Genomic DNA, 17599 nt, shown 5'->3' on the forward strand with positions numbered 1-17599 from the left:
AAAAATAATATTGTAGAACAAAAGCAAACTGGTGCTTTTCATTTATTAGCATTAATAATGTTATGAACACTACCAGACAAATGGAAAAGCTAAGATGAAATGATCAAAAATCTGGTCAACTATATAACTACCGAAAAAATTTGCATACATGAGCGACTATAATCATAAATAAGCATTTAACTTGGCGCAATCGATATTACACAGTGATAGAAAAAGGCATATCATATGAGCCTCGTCACAAATCGAAAAATAATGTTGTCCTGCTGGAACTGCCCAAGTCCGTCGGAATACACAATGGTCACAAATGGATGCTGGTGATCAGACGGGATGCTTACGTACGTGTCACCTCTCATAGTTGTATCTATACGTGGCAAGGGTCCCATATCATCCCAACTGCACACGCCACACACCGTTACAGAGCCGCTACCAGCTTGAATAGTCCCCTGCTGACATGCAGGGTCTATGGATTCATGAGGTTGCCTCCATACCCGAACACGTACATTCGCTCGATACAATTTGAAACGAGACTCGTCCGGCCAGGCAACATGTTTCCAGTCATCAACTGTCCGGTATCGGCGTTGACGGGCCCAGGAGATGCGTAAAGCTTTGTGTTGTGCAGTCATCTAGGGTACATGAGTGGACCTTCGGTTCCGAAAGCCCATATCGATGTTGTTGGGTCGAATGGTCGGCACGCTGTCAGTTGTTGATGGCCCAGCATAGATATCTGCAGCAATTTGCGGAAGGGCTGAACTTCTGCCACGTTGAACGACTCTCTCCAGCCGTCGTTGATCCCGTTGTTGCAGGTTCTTTTTCAGGCCGCAGCGATGTTGGGGATCTGATGTTTTACCGGATTCCTGATATTCACCGTACACTCGTGAAATGGTCGTATGGGAAAATACCCACTTCATCGCTACCTCGAAGATGCTGTGCCGACTGTAACACCACGTTCAGACTCACTTGAATCTGGATAATCTGCCATTGTAGGAGCAGCAAGCGATCTAACAACTGCGCCAGACACTTGTTGTCTTATGCAGCCATTGCTGAACCAGTGCCGTATTCTGCCTGTTTACCCACCTCTATTTTAAATACGTTTATCTATACCAGATTCTGTGGCGCTTCAGTGTAGAACTCATTTCATGTAGACTACAAAGTTACTGACATTCCACGGCGAGTAATAAAATTATTCCAAAACTGTACTGTAGCATAAAACCATGAGATAATTCTCGCACTTTATATTCTTTTATTTTGATGTCTCTTCGTTTTCAAAGCTGAGACATAGAGAAAAAGTCAGAAGACATCAACGAGTATGTGCTACAATCATCAGAAAATTTGAAAAGAGGAAGCTCTCAAATATTTATCAAACTCAACAATGTTGAGAGAAGTGATACTTCCAAATTCACGAAATAGAAAATTACGTACAGAAACATCCGAAATGATACTGCTAGTGTAGTGCTTCGAGAATTTTCGCGCAAATTCTAGAACCACTCGTGCTTCTACCGTCTCGAACACACGATATTTGAAGAATAAGTGGTTGAGACATACATACTGTGCGACACATGTTTGTGTGTGCAGGCTGGAAAGGACTCACGAGCACAAGAATGACGAGACGGTCTAAACTCATCGACAAGTGTTTGCAGCTCACACCTAGGAAGTCATATTGGAAGAACAAGGAGTGTTTATGTATGTCAGGGTGTTTTATATCGTTGACTATTGTAACGAGAAAAAAGAAAAATAGTTGAAAAATTATTAATTATACTTCGTGCGTTGGACTTGCTAGAAGCAAGAAATGTTCATAAATTATGTGGTTGTAAAAACTACGCTATTGCAAACGTATTTAATCGGATCTGACGTGAGACGAGTCGGTTGACTTGCACGAGATTGAATATTTATATGTGCGAAATATTGAATTTGTTCACTGTGGAAGATGAAATATATTATGACTGAGTTAAAAGTATTCTTCGCCCAAAAATGGAGAGTATCTTATAAATTCCAGTAACCAGCATTATTCTTCAGAGAAGAAGGTTTGGAGACCGAGGGAGCCGGCAATCCAGTGAAGAAGATCGTCTGTGCAGATGAAGTAAGTGAACTGATGTGAGAGAAGTGTGAGTTTTGCAATCCAACGTCACACCGCTTCTTATAGTCACACATCGTTAGACTAGGAAGACTTGGCCGACAGAGAAGTAAAAGTGTCAAGAAGCAACTATACAGAAACACAGTTAACGAGAGAGACGAACGGTTTGCGCATGCGAGACGGATTAACATTATAGCTGAATTTCAAACGTAGAATGGGAAGGCTGCGCTGGACGGAAAAATCATTCATCGACCATGGTGACGGTGGTGTAGCAAACTGAAATGTCTAACAAAATACTGTAAAATGGTCTATGGATGGATGCCCGTGAAATTTGTGAGTTGCATAAATTTTCTGACACATGAAATGCTTATTCTGCCTTGTACAGGCGGTCGTTCCGTCAGAGTGGAGGCATTCCTAGCTGGCGCACCCCAGGCTCTGCTCGACTACCGCCTTTTCAGTTTCAGGCGCCTGAAGTGAGAAACCGCCGGCCCTCACAATGAGTGTGTACAGCACTCTGGGGGAATCCCCCGCGAGGCACGTCGACTCTCTCGTCTGTTTGGCGAGGGATCCGAGGCCATAAACGACAACCGCAGACACGCAAACAGAGCACTCTCCTCGGTGACGTAAAGAGCCGCCCCCGCAGACAGCCAAGTTCCTTGCGCATGCTAAGGGCTTCGTATTCGCTCGTCGAAAATTACGGCGCAGCAACTTTTTCTGCTGCACAAAGAGTATGTGATAAACTATCTTGGCGAAAAAGTAACCCTTTTTGGGAGATCTGTTTACATCTACGTACACAACGAAGCACATGATTTTCAAGGAGCCGAGTTACACATTTAATAGCAGAATGAATCACTGCATGATACTTTTGTCAAGTATACAGGCAACCACTTATAACTATTGCTGATGTATTCACAAATACATTACTTTATTAAAATATACTCTATCCATAGCCCGTTTATTAGAATTTCAAACAAATTTTCGTCGATCTCAAGCAGTGTGATGAAAGAAGATAAAAATAAAAATAATCACACTCATACACACTCTAACGATGTGTGACGATAAAAAGCGGTGTGACGTTGGATTACAAAATTCACACTTCTCTCACATCAGTTGACTTACTTGATCTGCACAGCCGATCTTCTTGTCTGGATTGCCGGCTCCCTCGATCTCCAAAACCTTCTTCTTCGAAGAATAATATTGGTTACGGGAATTTATAAGACACTCTCTCTATTTTTGAAATAATTTAATACTCGAAGAATACTTTTAACTCAGTCATAGTATATTTCAACTTCCACAGAGAACAAATTCAATATTTCTCACATATAAATATTCAGACTCGTGTAAGCCAACCGACTCGTCTCACGTAAGATCCGATTAAATACATTTGCAATAGTGTAATTTGTACAACCACATAATTTATGAACATGTCTTGCTTCTAGCAAGTCCAACACATGAAGTATAATTAACAATTTTTCAACTGTTCTTTTTTCTAATTACAATAGACAACGATATAAAACACTATAAGATACATAAACACTCCTTGTTCTTCCAGTACGACTTTCACGGCGCGAGCGGCAAACACTTGTTGCAATTCCCCCGTCACGTCTACCTTGTGCTCCTGACTCCTTTCCAGCCTGCACACACAGACATGTGCCGCGCGTTATATACGTTCTCTCGCACTTATTCTCAAAATATCGTGTGTTCAAGACGGTAGAAGGACGAGTGGATCTAGAATTTACGCGGAAATTCTCGAAGCGCTACATATCCCTCCCCTCATCTCGAACACGCAATATTTTATAGACACTAATTATGCCATGGACCTTGCCGTTGGTGGGGAGGCTTGCGTGCCTCAGCGATACAGATAGCCGAACCGTAGGTGCAACCACAACGGAGGGGTATCTGTTGAGAGGCCAGACAAACGTGTGGTTCCTGAAGAGGGGCAGCAGCCTTTTCAGTAGTTGCAAGGGCAACAGACTGGATGATTGACTGATATGGCCTTGTAACTTTAACCAAAACAGCCTTGCTGTGCTGGTACTGCGAACGGCTGAAAGCAAGGGGAAACTACAGCCGTAATTTTTCCCGAGGGCATGCAGCTTTACTGTATGATTAAATGATGATGGCGTCCTCTTGGGTAAAATATTCCGGAGGTAAAATAGTCCCCCATTCGGATCTCCGGGCGGGGACTACTCAAGAGGACGTCGTTATCAGGAGAAAGAAAACTGGCGTTCTACGGATCGGAGCGTGGAATGTCAGATCCCTTAATCGGTCAGGTAGGTTAGAAAATTTAAAAAGGGAAATGGATAGGTTAAAGTCAGATATAGTGGGAATTAGTGAAGTTCGGTGGTAGGAGGAACAAGACTTCTGGTCAGGTGAATACAGGGTTATAAAAACAAAATCAAATAGAGGTAATGCAGGAGTCGGTTTAATAATGATAAAAAATAGGAGTGCGGGTAAGCTACTAAAAACAGCATAGTGAACGCATTGTTGTGGCCAAGATAGACACGAAGCCCACGCGTACTACAGTAGTACAAGTTTATATACCAACTAGCTCTGCAGATGACGAAGAAATTGAAGAAATGTATGATGAAATAAAATAAATTATTCATTTAGTGAAGGGAGACGAAAATTTAATAGTCATGGGTGACTGGAATTCGGTAGTAGGAAAAGGGAGAGAAGGAAACGTAGTAGGTGAATATGGATTGGGGCTAAGAAATGAAAGAGGAAGCCGCCTGATAGAATTTTGCACAGAGTACAACTTAATCATAGCTAACACTTGGTTCAAGAATCATAAAAAAAGGTTGTATACGTGGAATAAGCCTGGAGATACTGACAGGTTTCAGATAGATTACATAATGGTAAGACAGAGATTTAGGAACCATGTTTTAAATTGTAAGACATTTACAGGGCAGATGTGGACTCTGACCACAATCTATTGGTTATGAACTGTAGATTAAAACTGAAGAAACTGCAAAAAGGTGGGAATTTAAGGAGATTGGATCTGGATAAACTGAAAGAACCAGAGGTCGTAGAGAGTTTCAGGGAGAGCATAAGGGAACAATTGACAGGAATGGGGGAAAGAAATACAGTAGAAGAAGAATGGGTAGCTCTGAGGGATGAAGTAGTGAAGGCAGGAGAGGATCAAGTAGGTAAAAAGACGAGGGCTAATAGAAATCCTTGGGTAACAGAAGAAATATTGAATTTAATTGATGAAAGGAGAAAATATAAAAATGCAGTAAATGAAGCAGGCAAAAAGGAATACAAACGTCTCAAAAATGAGATCGACAGGAAGTGCAAAATGGCTAAGCAGGGATGGCTAGAGGACAAATGTAGGGATGTAGAGGGTTATGTCACTAGGGGTAAGATACATACTGCCTACAGGAAAATTAAAAAGACCTTTAGAGAAAAGATAAGCACTTGGATGAATATCAAGAGCTCGGATGGAAACCCAGTTCTAAGCAAAGAAGGGAAAGCAGAAAGGTGGAGGGAGTATATAGAGGGCCTATACAAGGGCAATGTACTTGAGGACAATATTATGGAAATGGAAGAGGATGTAGATGAAGATGAAAGGGAGATACGATACTGCGTGAAGAGTTTGACAGAGCACTGAGTCGAAACAAGGCCCCGGGAGTGGACAACATTCCATTAGAACTACTGACAGCCTTGGGAGAGCTAGTACTGACAAAACTCTACCATCTGGTGAGCAAGATGTATGAGACAGGCGAAATACCCTCAGACTTCAAGAAGAATATAATAATTCCAGTCCCAAAGAAAGCAGGTGCAGACAGATGTGAAAATTACCGAACCATCAGTTTAATAAGTCACGGATGCAAAATACTAACGCGTATTCTCTACAGACGAATGGAAAAACTGGTAGAAGCTGACCTCGGCAACGATCAGTCTGGATTCCGTAGAAATATTGTAAAACGTGAGGCAATACTGACCCTACGACGTATCTTAGAAGCTAGATTAAGGAAAGGCAAACCTACGTTTCTAGCATTTGTAGACTTAGAGAAAGCTTTTGACAATGTTGACTGGAATATTCTCTTTCAAATTATGAAGGTGGCAGGGGTAAAATACAGGGAGCGAAAGGCTATTTACAATTTGTACAGAAACCAGATACAGTTATAAGAGTCGAAGGGCACGAAAGGGAAGCAGTGGTTGGGAAGGGAGTGAGACAGGATTGTAGCCTATCCCCGATGTTATTCAATCTGTATATTGAGCAAGCAGTGAAGGAAACAAAAGAAAAATTCGAAGTAGGTATTAAAATCCATGGAGAATAAATAAAAACTTTGAGTTTCGCCGATGACACTGTAATTCTGTCAGAGAGAGCAAAGGACTTGGAAGAGCAGTTGAACGGAATGGACAGTGTCATGAAAGGAGGGTATAAGATGAACATCAACAAAAGCAAATCAAGGATAATGGAATGTAGTCGAATTAAGTCGGGTGATGCTGAGGGAATTAGATTAGGAAATGAGACACTTAAAGTAGTTAAGGAGTTTTGCTATTTGGGGAGCAAAATAACTGATGATGGTCGAAGTAGAGAGATAAAATGTAGGCTGGCAATGGCAAGGAAAGCGTTTTTGAAGAAGAGAAATTTGTTAACATCGAGTATTGATTTAAGTGTCAGGAAGTCGTTTCTGAAAGTATTTGTATGGAGCGTAGCCATGTATGGTAGTGAAACATGGACAATAACTAGTTTGGACAAGAAGAGAATAGAAACTTTCGAAATGTGGTGCTACAGAAGAATGCTGAAGATTAGATGGGTAGATCATATAACTAATGAGGAGGTATTGAATAGGATTGGGGAGAAGAGAAGTTTGTGGCACAACTTAACTAGAAGAAGGGATAAGTTGGTAGGACATGTTCTGAGGCGTCAAGGGATCACCAATTTAGTATTGGAGGGTAGCGTGGAGGGTAAAAACCGTAGAGGGAAACCAAGAGATGAATACGCTAAACAGATTCGGAAGGATGTATGTTGCAGTAGGTACTGGGAGATGGAACGCTTGCACAGGATAGATTAGCACGGAGAGCTGCATCAAACCAGTCTCAGGACTGAAGACCACAACAACAACAATTATGCACATTAGTATTACATATAATAACAATTCATATTTCAAAATTATGCATTCCACATTATTTTATTAACCGTGCTATATAGCTTTTCTTTTTTCATTTTACTTTGATTATACAACGGGAGTATTTCAGTCCATGTTGTAGTCAGTTCTTTTATATCTAGGAGTCGTGGGGCCTAAACCTTTGATTTCCTATCGCAAGCTCCAGGTCTTCATGACACTTGAATGTTTTACTCTTTATTCTAATTTTTTGTACTGCTTCTTTAGTACGTAATATTCTCATTAATTATAGAATGTTTATTGTCTGGAGGGACTCTGGGCAAATGAAAGTGTTCTTCTCGACACTTGTAAACTCACATAAAACATAATAATGCTAGTGGAATACGCAGTTCAACCATACCAGAATAATTCCTGTTAAATGTGTGACTTCTGTCGCGATACTCCTTTTTCCCGTATGATCAGTACCTATACCTAACATGTGTGTTGACCCTATGAGTGCACTTACTCCTTCCGTTTCGGTAGGTAAGCCCCTTTATAACAAATCCCTATTCTTCAGGCCACAGGTCGTCCTATCTCTACGTAGGTACGCCTGCCCTATATCCTTAGCAAATGCCAGGTACGCCCCCCTTATGCTTCATGAGTAGGCCTCATGGTTCATTGCCCCAGTATACATCTTTATGTACACGATAATTAAATATTTCCTGGTAAATATATAATCTATTATAAACTTCGTATATCCTTCTTAATACTCCCTTTGGTTCCTAGAGTCCTCCCCTACTTTTCCACTTCTACATACTTGGTATATACTATGTCTCTATACACTATTCAATATATGTTTACTTAGGTTATAAGAGTCCCACTATCCTACAAATCGTCAAAATATTTGTTAGACTGACATTCCTTAATGATTATCACAATAAATTCCTCTCTGGCCTATGTTCTCCTTAATTATTCACGCTTCCATCTTATGTATACCTGATGTAGAATTATCATAGTTTATATATGCTTATGTATATATGCGCTATGAAATCGTCATTCTTCTCTCACACACACACACACACACACACACGTGCGATGTAGAATTGTCACAAACAACAATGTGTGTATATTTCCCGATGTACACGTACCTTCCCCTTACAACATTTGACGCTTCATACCTTTCGACAGGTTTCTAGCTAGTAGTTTCATTGTTTTCATACTCATATATCTTTGTGTATATGATGATGTGTGTTTGTGCAGCCTGATTCCTCGGCCTTCTTATCTGGAAATAAGTTATAGATTATTGGAAACCACAGAAACCACGAAGGACTTCTGCGACAGAAATAGATGAATATGGAAAGAGGGAAAAATAGATAGGTACCCAAAAGAAAAATAAGAAAGGAATAAATAGAAATGATTGCTAAGATCGAAGAAGAGAAAGAAGATAGCCCGAAAGACAGAAAACTCTTTCCACCCCCGTTCCCCAGGATCCCCACCTCGCCGGTACTTGAGTGAGAAGCCGGAGGAAGTATGGTGTTAAACCGTCTCCTACAGAACGGACATTCTCACCTTCACCCTTGAGGTCCACAAAGGAAATCTTAGCAACCCATCGGAAACGGTAAATGGTGAAGAATCAGGCACACTTGTTTGCGAGGGTTGTCTGAAAGGTGTGATGTGTGTTTAGTGTAAGCCATGATTTATAGGTTGGTGTAAAACATGTTTTAATCTACAATACCCACCCCTGCCCAAAATTATACAAACCCTCCCATTTACATCACATTTCATAAAAGGTATAAAATATTCTATACCAAATAGGAACTGATACACTACTATAAAATAGTTGTCTAGTTAGTCACTTTATATTATCTTTTATACACACATAAAAGCCTCTATTCAGTTTATGTCGTCTCGACATCACTCTGTTTAAATAGTACCATCATACTATACTTTTCACTAATATAACATTCTGTTCGTTTCATTTCATGTTTAGATATAACTGTTCATTCGTGATTCTGTTAAGTTTTCTACTTGACTGTCCTATCCGGTTTCCTACGTACTAAAATTATAGGATAGTTTAAGAGTTCAACAATAGACTACAGAACAGTTTAAGATTTGAAGGGAATACGGTGCTGGAAACCTATTTTGGAAGACATAGCGAAAACAACTCGGGATCCGACATTCGTCACTCCGCCCGTTAACTCAGAATGTTAACGTCCCTGGGGGACAGATGTGACTCCGTTCGGATCCCATGGATCGTATGTTAACTTCACTTGAGCAAGTACTAACCAGTGCTTCTCGTTAAATTTTGTGTGAAAGTCTCCCCACGGCAAAACAATCACCACTTTACTAGGTAACACAACATCAGGTAAAGTTATTCTATTTTTTACTCTATCCTGGATAAATTTGAATCCTTTCCACAAGGCGCCTATAATCTTTCCGGTATTATTACGTTTAGAAGAAGCAATAGTCGAAATGTTTCTGGAAGTTACTCACGCGGCAACTCCTCGATCTATCAATTCCCCAAATGGTTCCTCCGAGCTACATACACTTGTAATATCAAAGCTGGATATATTCTCTTTGAAATTTGATCCTACATTATTTACTTGTGAACTGACAACTCGTGTACTGACTCCTGTAATCTGCGATTGTCTAATCGGCATTAATTTCATAGGCTGATATACACTCTCTTTCAAAGTATTCATTTCCTGTCTTACATTACTGTATTTAACATTACACACATTTTCACAAGATTCTAACATTTTATTAAGATCAGGTTCTGTATTATTATATTTATCTTCAATATCAAATTCTAGCTTTTTAGTAAAGTCCTGAAATTGGTTACTCTGTGTCCGACTAAAGTCAGCGAACAGTTGGTTCACATGAATGCTTAACGAACTAGTTAATTTCTCTTTCAAATCTATTTTAAAATTAGTAGTTGAAACGTCAAATTCCGTCTTCAAATTTCCAATCCCTTTACATAAATTACTAAAGTCTTTACTTTGTGCACCTCCCTTAGCACTTAACAATCCTAAAGTTTTATTCTGAACATCTAATTTATTATTTAATTGAGTATTCAACGTCTCTATTTCTCTACTGAAATTAGCACTCTGTGCATCAAGTTTTTCACTTAAAGTTGCACTTATTTCATCAAAGAAGCACCCTGGTCATCTATTTTATCATTTAATTGAGTATTTACTGAGTCTGATTTAAGACTTTGAGCATTTAAAGTTGTATTTAGTTCCTTTATTAAAGTAGTATTTTGAGCAGTTAGTTCCTTGCTTAAAGCTGCTGAATCTTAACTTTAGTCACCTATTTTATCACTTAAAGTCTTTATCAAATTCACTAATTCAGACTCACTGTCATATCCATGGCTAGTTCTGAAGTTTCCCCAGTTTTCTGAGTATTATCCATATTCTTCTTACCTTCAGACCTAGTAATCATCAAAACAAATGCAACACTGAGTATAATCACTATACTAACAGTCTATTATTCAAGAGTTTCTTTAACTTTACACTCAAACAGTTATTGTCTTGCGCTTACACGGCTTAGAGATCTAGCTGTGTTGGTGAGCGGATGCGTAATCAGCGCTGGTGAACAGCACTGCCGCCGGCGGCGTCGAATGTTGATTTCAGCGTCGGCGTCGGCGAGCGTATGTGGAATCAGCACCGGTGATCAGCGACTGGTGCTGGCGTTGTCGGACTTAGGTTAGTTTGCACGTCTGCGTCCTTGCAATGAGTCTTAGAGCTGCTTACTCCCCACACCGGATCTTCTTCGATGAATTATTCTCATTGTATTTCTTCCTAGGCTAGTACGTCGGAATCTTCTCTCTTTTCTTTTAACTTTATATCTTTCTTACGTCTTCTCGTTTATCACATTTATTAATTTTCACCATATGAACTTTTAGGCCGATTCCAATTCCACGAAACAGTTCTCTTGTCTTGTTATGCCTGGTTGCTATTGCAACACATTATAACTTCTGTTTCGATTTCCTCCCAAAATTCTCGTTTTTTTCAAGTCCTGTCACCGTCGCCACGTTCTAACGATGTGGGGCGATAAGAAGCGGTGAAGCGTTGGATTGCAAAACTCACACTTGCCTCACATCAGATGACTTACTTCATCTGCAAAGCCGATCTTCTTCTCTGGATTGCCGGCTCCCTCGATCTCCAATACCTTCTTCTCCGAAGAATAATGCTGGTTACGGGAATTTATAAGACACTCTCTCTATTTTTGAAATAATTTATTACTCGAAGAATACTTTTAACTCAGTCATAGTACATTTCAACTTCCACAGAGAGCAAATTCTATATTTCCCACTTATAAATATTCAAACTCGTGTAAGTCAACCGACTCATCTCATGTCACATCCGATTAAATATATTTTCAATAGCGTAGGTTTTAAAACCACATAATTTATGAACATGTCTTGCTTCTTGCAAGTTCAGCACATGAAGTATAATTAACAATTTTTGAACTGTTCTTTTTTCGCGTTATAATAGGCAACGATATAAAACACCATAATATACATAACACTCGTTGTTATTCCGATATGGCTTCCGTGGAAAGAGCGTCAAACACTTGTCAATGCCGTTCGACCGTCGCGTCTGCCTTGTGCTCCTGACTCCTTTCCAGCCTGCACACACAAACATGCGCTGCACAGTATCTACGTTCTCTCACACTTATTTTTAAAATATCGTGTGTTCGAGACGGTAGAAGGACGAGTGACTCTAGAATTTAAGTGGAAATTCTCGAAGCACTACAATACACACACATATCCGAGCAGACTTTGTAAGTCTCAACAGTACCGACCGATCGCCATGTCATCCTCTGCGAATAGGAGTCACTGGATGCGGATATGGAGGGGCTTGTGGTCAATACACCGCACTCCCAGGTGTTGTCAGTTTTCGTGAGCACAGCCGCTACCTCTCAATCAAGTAGCTTCTCAATCGACCTCACAAGGGCTGAGTGCACTGCGCTTGCCAACAGCGCACGGCGGACCCGGACAGTAACCCATCCAAGTGCTAGCCATGCTATCCAAGCTTAACAGGTATGCAAATAGCGTTGCTGCAATGGGAACGGAACACCAGTTCTTGTTAGACTTAACTAGCATTTGGACTGGTCACCGTCCAGGTCTGCTGAGTGCTGTTGGCAAGTGGGGTGGACTCAGCCCTTGTGATGTCAATTGAGAAGCCACTTGATTGAGAGGTAGCAGCTCTGGTCACGAAAACTGACAACTCCTAGGAGAGTGGTGTACTGACCACAAGCCCCTCCATATCCGCGTCTAGTGACTCCTATCGGCAGAGGATGACGCGGCGGTCGGTCGGTCCCATTGAGTCTTACAAGGCCTGCTCGGACGTGTGTGTGTGTGTGTGTGTGTATATGTGTATTTCGAAAGAATTAAGGCAACACGTGTATTAATGTCTGGTATGTTAAATCTATTTTGATGCAAGCTGTACCTGTTGTCTCTTTGCCTGGACTGAGATCTTCCTATTCATTGTAGGCAACGGTTAAAATCATTCTCAACCTATTGACTATGCCACGTGGTACAGTGTCAGGAGCCTACCTTGTGAAGGATTTGAACAGCGGTGTCCCAGTGCTTTCTAGTGCAGTATGCAGAAGGCAGTTGTCATTTCTGGACGTTACATTCAACCAAGCACATGTAATGCAACATCATAGTGCAGTGCAAGTTGCAAGGGCGGTCTGTTTGATTCAGAAAGGATAGCGTTTCGGTCGTGTCGCTACATATGCCAGTGCCTCTCTATGTGTCATTCATAGGTTGTGGACACTGTACGAGGAGTCATGTTAGTGCACAAAGCGAATTGGACAAGGTCGCTGACGCATTATAAGCCCATGTGTAGGCCGATATCTGGCCATCTCGGCGTCATACGGATACCGCCAGAACACCACTAGACGATCGCAGAAGGGTTACTGGAGCCGCTGTGTCGATCACACTGTAATGGACAGGCTACGAGAAAGGACCGTACGACCCAGATGTCCTGTTAGAATACCCCATTTCAGACTGCCACATCTCACAGCTCGCCTTCGGTTCTGCCATTCTCATGTCCACTGGCAACTTCGTCACCATCGAAGCGTGTTATTCACAGAGCAATCCAGATATCCTCTGACGCAAGGTGATGGTCGTGATCGTGGGCGGAGACCAGCGGTGAGTGGTTCCTGCCAAATCTTGTCCAGAAAATCGACAGATTTCCAAGGTTCTGTCATTCTGTGGGCAGGGCACAGTACTGACAGTCACATGGACTTGTCGTTGTCCATGTTCATCTTACCGCCAGGCAGTATACTGAACAGATGTCGTTGGACCATGTTGTGACTGCTGCATACGGTGGTGGTAGCACTGAATTCCTTGTCAAACAGGATAATGCCAACGTGCGTGTGGCGGGCGTCATCAGGAAAGTCTTGGGAAGAGATTGGAGTACCCGAATGGCCGACGCTGAGTCCCGACCTAAACTGCATGATGCATATGTGGAACATGTTTGATGGACGCGTTTGTGGCCGTCCTCTTCCACAACGGACTCTCATGGGCTCTCATTGAAGGATGGAAAGGGATACCATAGGGTGACCTCTGCAGGGCGTATACGTTACTGGGGCTCTCAAAGTCGAATGAAAAACAGCCAAGGTGACGGGATGAATTATTGTTTCCACTTTGTTTTCGGCACCTGTCAGACATTTCAGTTCTTCTAGTGCAAACGATAGAGGGTGTGACGATGTTTCGTTGTGAAAGATAAAGGCATAATTGTTAACACCCCCAGTCCTCAGTTATTGCTCAATGGAGTATGGAACACGCCCAAAATCATGTTCCCCACAGGATGGACAAAACAAGATTGTCCTGGAAAATATATATAAGACTGAAGCATTGTAGACACTTATCGAGAAGTGGAGAACTGTCCACTATAGAAGATTCTGGAAACCGTCATTTCTTTGCACCAGTCGGTTACTGTCACGTATATGCTCATACGCGTCTCCCGCATGCTGCGTCCCAAGTACTTCGCTATGCTATTATGTTTGAGTGAGTGAGAGGAGCAGAAGTTCACCCTGTCAGAGTATGTGAAGTAACAGGACATGCGTCTTACAAAGCAGAACATTCTCAACAGTACTTCGAAGAGCCGTTGCATAATTTCAAGGTTGGTGTCTGGTACTGTAATCTCTTCCCTCCTTCCTTCTTCCATCTATTGTCCACATTAAACAATGCCCAGTCTATGTAATTAATAAGCAAAGTCTTTTAAGAAGATTTGAGAGGAGCGAAGATTAAATAAATTTTCAAGTTTACTTTGCTTGTCATTTTGAGATACCTTCAGTTCTTCTTCGTTAGGGGGTCTGATTCTGGAAGCTGAAAATCTAAAATGAGGTCCTCACGGTTGGTCTGAACTAAATAAATTGGAAGATTGTGGCTGCAGAATTTTTTTAAGTAAATATATTTCCCACTGGATTTCTCACATTTTACTATTTCAAAAAATGGTTCAAATGGCTCTTAGCACTATGGGACTTAACTTCTGAGATCATCAGTCCCCTAGAACTTAGAACTACTTAAACCTAAATAATCTAAGGACATCACAAACATCCATGCCCGAGGCAGGATTCGAACCTGCGACCGTAGCGGTGGCGCGGTTCCAGACTGTAGCACCTACAACTGCTCGACCACTCCGACCGGCTTAGTATTACATATACTATTTTGATTTTTCACATTAACAAAGTCGAAATTACATTGTTCGTTCCTATTATACAAAAATACGTCCGATCACATCAGAGGCAAGCTTACCACTCTCTCATTCTGCGGAAATAACAATATTTGAAAGGCTTTACAATTTTTCTTAACAAATGAATTCCTACTACTTTTCATTACATTATTAATGTAGATTATTATTTAATAAATATATCCAGAAACATATATAGTAAACAGTACAGGTTTGTGTAACTACTAATGAAATTTTAAGTGTGCAAATAAGTCGTAATTTGAAATGTTTCTCAAAAAAAAAAAATAATTTCAGCTGTACATTCAAAACTAGTATATATCGATTATAGCATCAAAACTAAAATATTTAATAAAGGAATTCCTTTTCATTAATTTTAGCTTGAAATATAACATACTGTATATAAAAAATATGAACGTTTTCAGATAAGTAACTGAGATAATAATGATCTCTCCAAAACACGAAAAATAAACTGGTGTCGACAACTACTGTTGAGGAAAAGGAGGATGTCCCATTACAGAGCGAGATGTCTGGTGTTCACAACGTAACACGATTTTTACACCAAATTGTTACTGGTAACTAGTACGTCCAGAAAGTGTTTAATACAATATGGGTATCACCTCCCTAAAGATGAGCGACTGAATAGCAATTTTCAGGAAGATGGAGCAACATGACATACCACCCTGAGGAGTTTGTCACGAGCGCATGTGTACAGGACAATCAGCAGTGGCAGTACAGTCTACTGGCCACCTCAATCACCTGATCTTCCTCCCTGTGATTTTTACGTGTGGGGCAAATTCAAGGGTCAGGTGTACTCGAACAGTCCTCAGACCCTGGAGAGACACAGCAGGATACTGGAAACAGCTATCAGTGATGTCCCACAGGCAGGGCTGCTGCGCGGAATCGGGTATAGAGCTGCGTCGACGTCAGCTGTGGCTACTGCGAGAATCTTCTGTGATCTTCTTTGTGGAAATAGTAAACGGCCAATCAGTTGCAAATTGCAACGTATAATATAACCGCATTTCCATGGTTTCAACTTTTATAAATTCGTCTTCGTCAGAAGGAATATGTGTACAACTGGATTACATGTTGCGGCAGAGGTACGTTAAAATATAGCCGAAAGACGTCGTCAAAGATAAAATTTCACCTCCATTTGAAAATAGAACAGTTGCCAACATGATTTTCAACGATATGGTACTTCCTCGCCAATGTACCAGTAATGTATGAGGATTGGAACTTTAATAGTGGCAACTGTTTATTTACAGATCGTACAAAATACATATGAGTTTCAAAGTTTTACTGACCTTCAGAGTACTCACCAGCACGAACTGTCAACACAACTGGCACAGCTAAGAGTATCCTACGACTTCACCATCGCTGGCAACGGGTTATACACAATTCTGGTGACTACTTTAAAGGTCAGTAAAACTTTGAAACACATATGTATTTTTTACGAGCTGTAGATAAATAGTTGCCACTATTAAAGTTCCAACCCTCGTATATTACGTGAGAAGTAATAACACGCTTGCAACACGTAGCTTACTAGTTTCAGTGGTTGTGATATGAAGATGTGTATTTTCGTATACTGTTAGGAAACTTGATATAGTCCTTTATTTTTTTCTTTGGGAAAGTTTCCGCCGTGTTCCTGCCGCAGAAAACCGCTGCACATTTCCAGTCGCCTGCAGAACTGCAACCCGCGTGCTCCTAGTGTGTGGCGGGCTGCCTACAAGGTGGGGTCGCGCACATTCCTATCTGTGGCTTATCGCCGCCCTCTATCCTACGCGAGTTACTCCACACAATGGAAACATTATTTTTATTTCTTCTCTCGCAACCCTCAGCGTTGTAGCTTGAAACAGAATAGGTCCGAACGCCGGCTCCCGCATCCGCTGCCAGCTTTTTATGCAGTGACGCACACCTTCTGGCACGATCTGTTACTGGGTGCTGTGATTTCATTCGTGCGTGTTGCAGTGGTCATCATACGTTTTTCTCTGATGTTGTACAAATGACGATGTTTCCATACGGCGAAACCACAGAATGTTGCTGTCATATACAGAGTGTCCCAGCTATCTTGTCCACCCAAAATATCTCTGGAACAATAACAGCTATTGGAAAACGACTTTCACCGGTATCAATGTAGGGCTGGGGCCCATGAATGTACATATTTGGAAACATTCTAAAACGAAAGCATATGTGTTTTTTAACACAAACTTATGTTTTTTTAAATGGACCTCCTTTATTTTTTCTTTAGCAATCCATAGCATGACAAAGCACATACACAATGGCGTTGATTGCATCGCAATATTCCAATTACATCCCGAGATATTGAGACGCGAAGTTGACGCTTGAAACACCCGACATGCGCTGCTAGCGCACGTCCTGAGGCTCAGGCGTGAACCCCATGCTGCCCGTAATCGCGATGTGATTGACATGTGTAATCACACCTCCATACTGCACTGTACCCTGTTGTAGGTGGACGAAATGCTGTTCAGGTAGAACGACTGTACAGAAGACGATTCCCTGACAAGCCATCGCCTTCGCGCCGGATGTTTGGTCGTCTCACATCTCGTCTACGTGAAACGGGAAGCTTAAATCCAAGACCTCGACATCGTCCTAGAACACTCATAGATGAACGTGCTGAAGTTGCTGTGCTCGCTACCATAGCTGTGAATCCTCAAATCAGCACACGTCAAATTGAACGTGAAGTTGGTGTATCGAAATCAAGTGCACAGCGTATTCTTAAACGTCATAAATTTCATCCTTACCATGTTCATTTA

General features: G+C 41.3%; 1 long non-coding RNA gene across 1 annotated transcript in view; it reads left to right on the forward strand.

Annotated features, from left to right (window-relative positions):
• Positions 1–17599, forward strand: part of LOC126253396 (uncharacterized) — a 962344-nt gene that overhangs the window by 282827 nt on the left and 661918 nt on the right. The gene's annotated exons all lie outside the window — the stretch shown is intronic.

Source organism: Schistocerca nitens, chromosome 4 (assembly GCF_023898315.1).
Source record: "Schistocerca nitens isolate TAMUIC-IGC-003100 chromosome 4, iqSchNite1.1, whole genome shotgun sequence".
NCBI lineage: Eukaryota > Metazoa > Arthropoda > Insecta > Orthoptera > Acrididae > Schistocerca > Schistocerca nitens.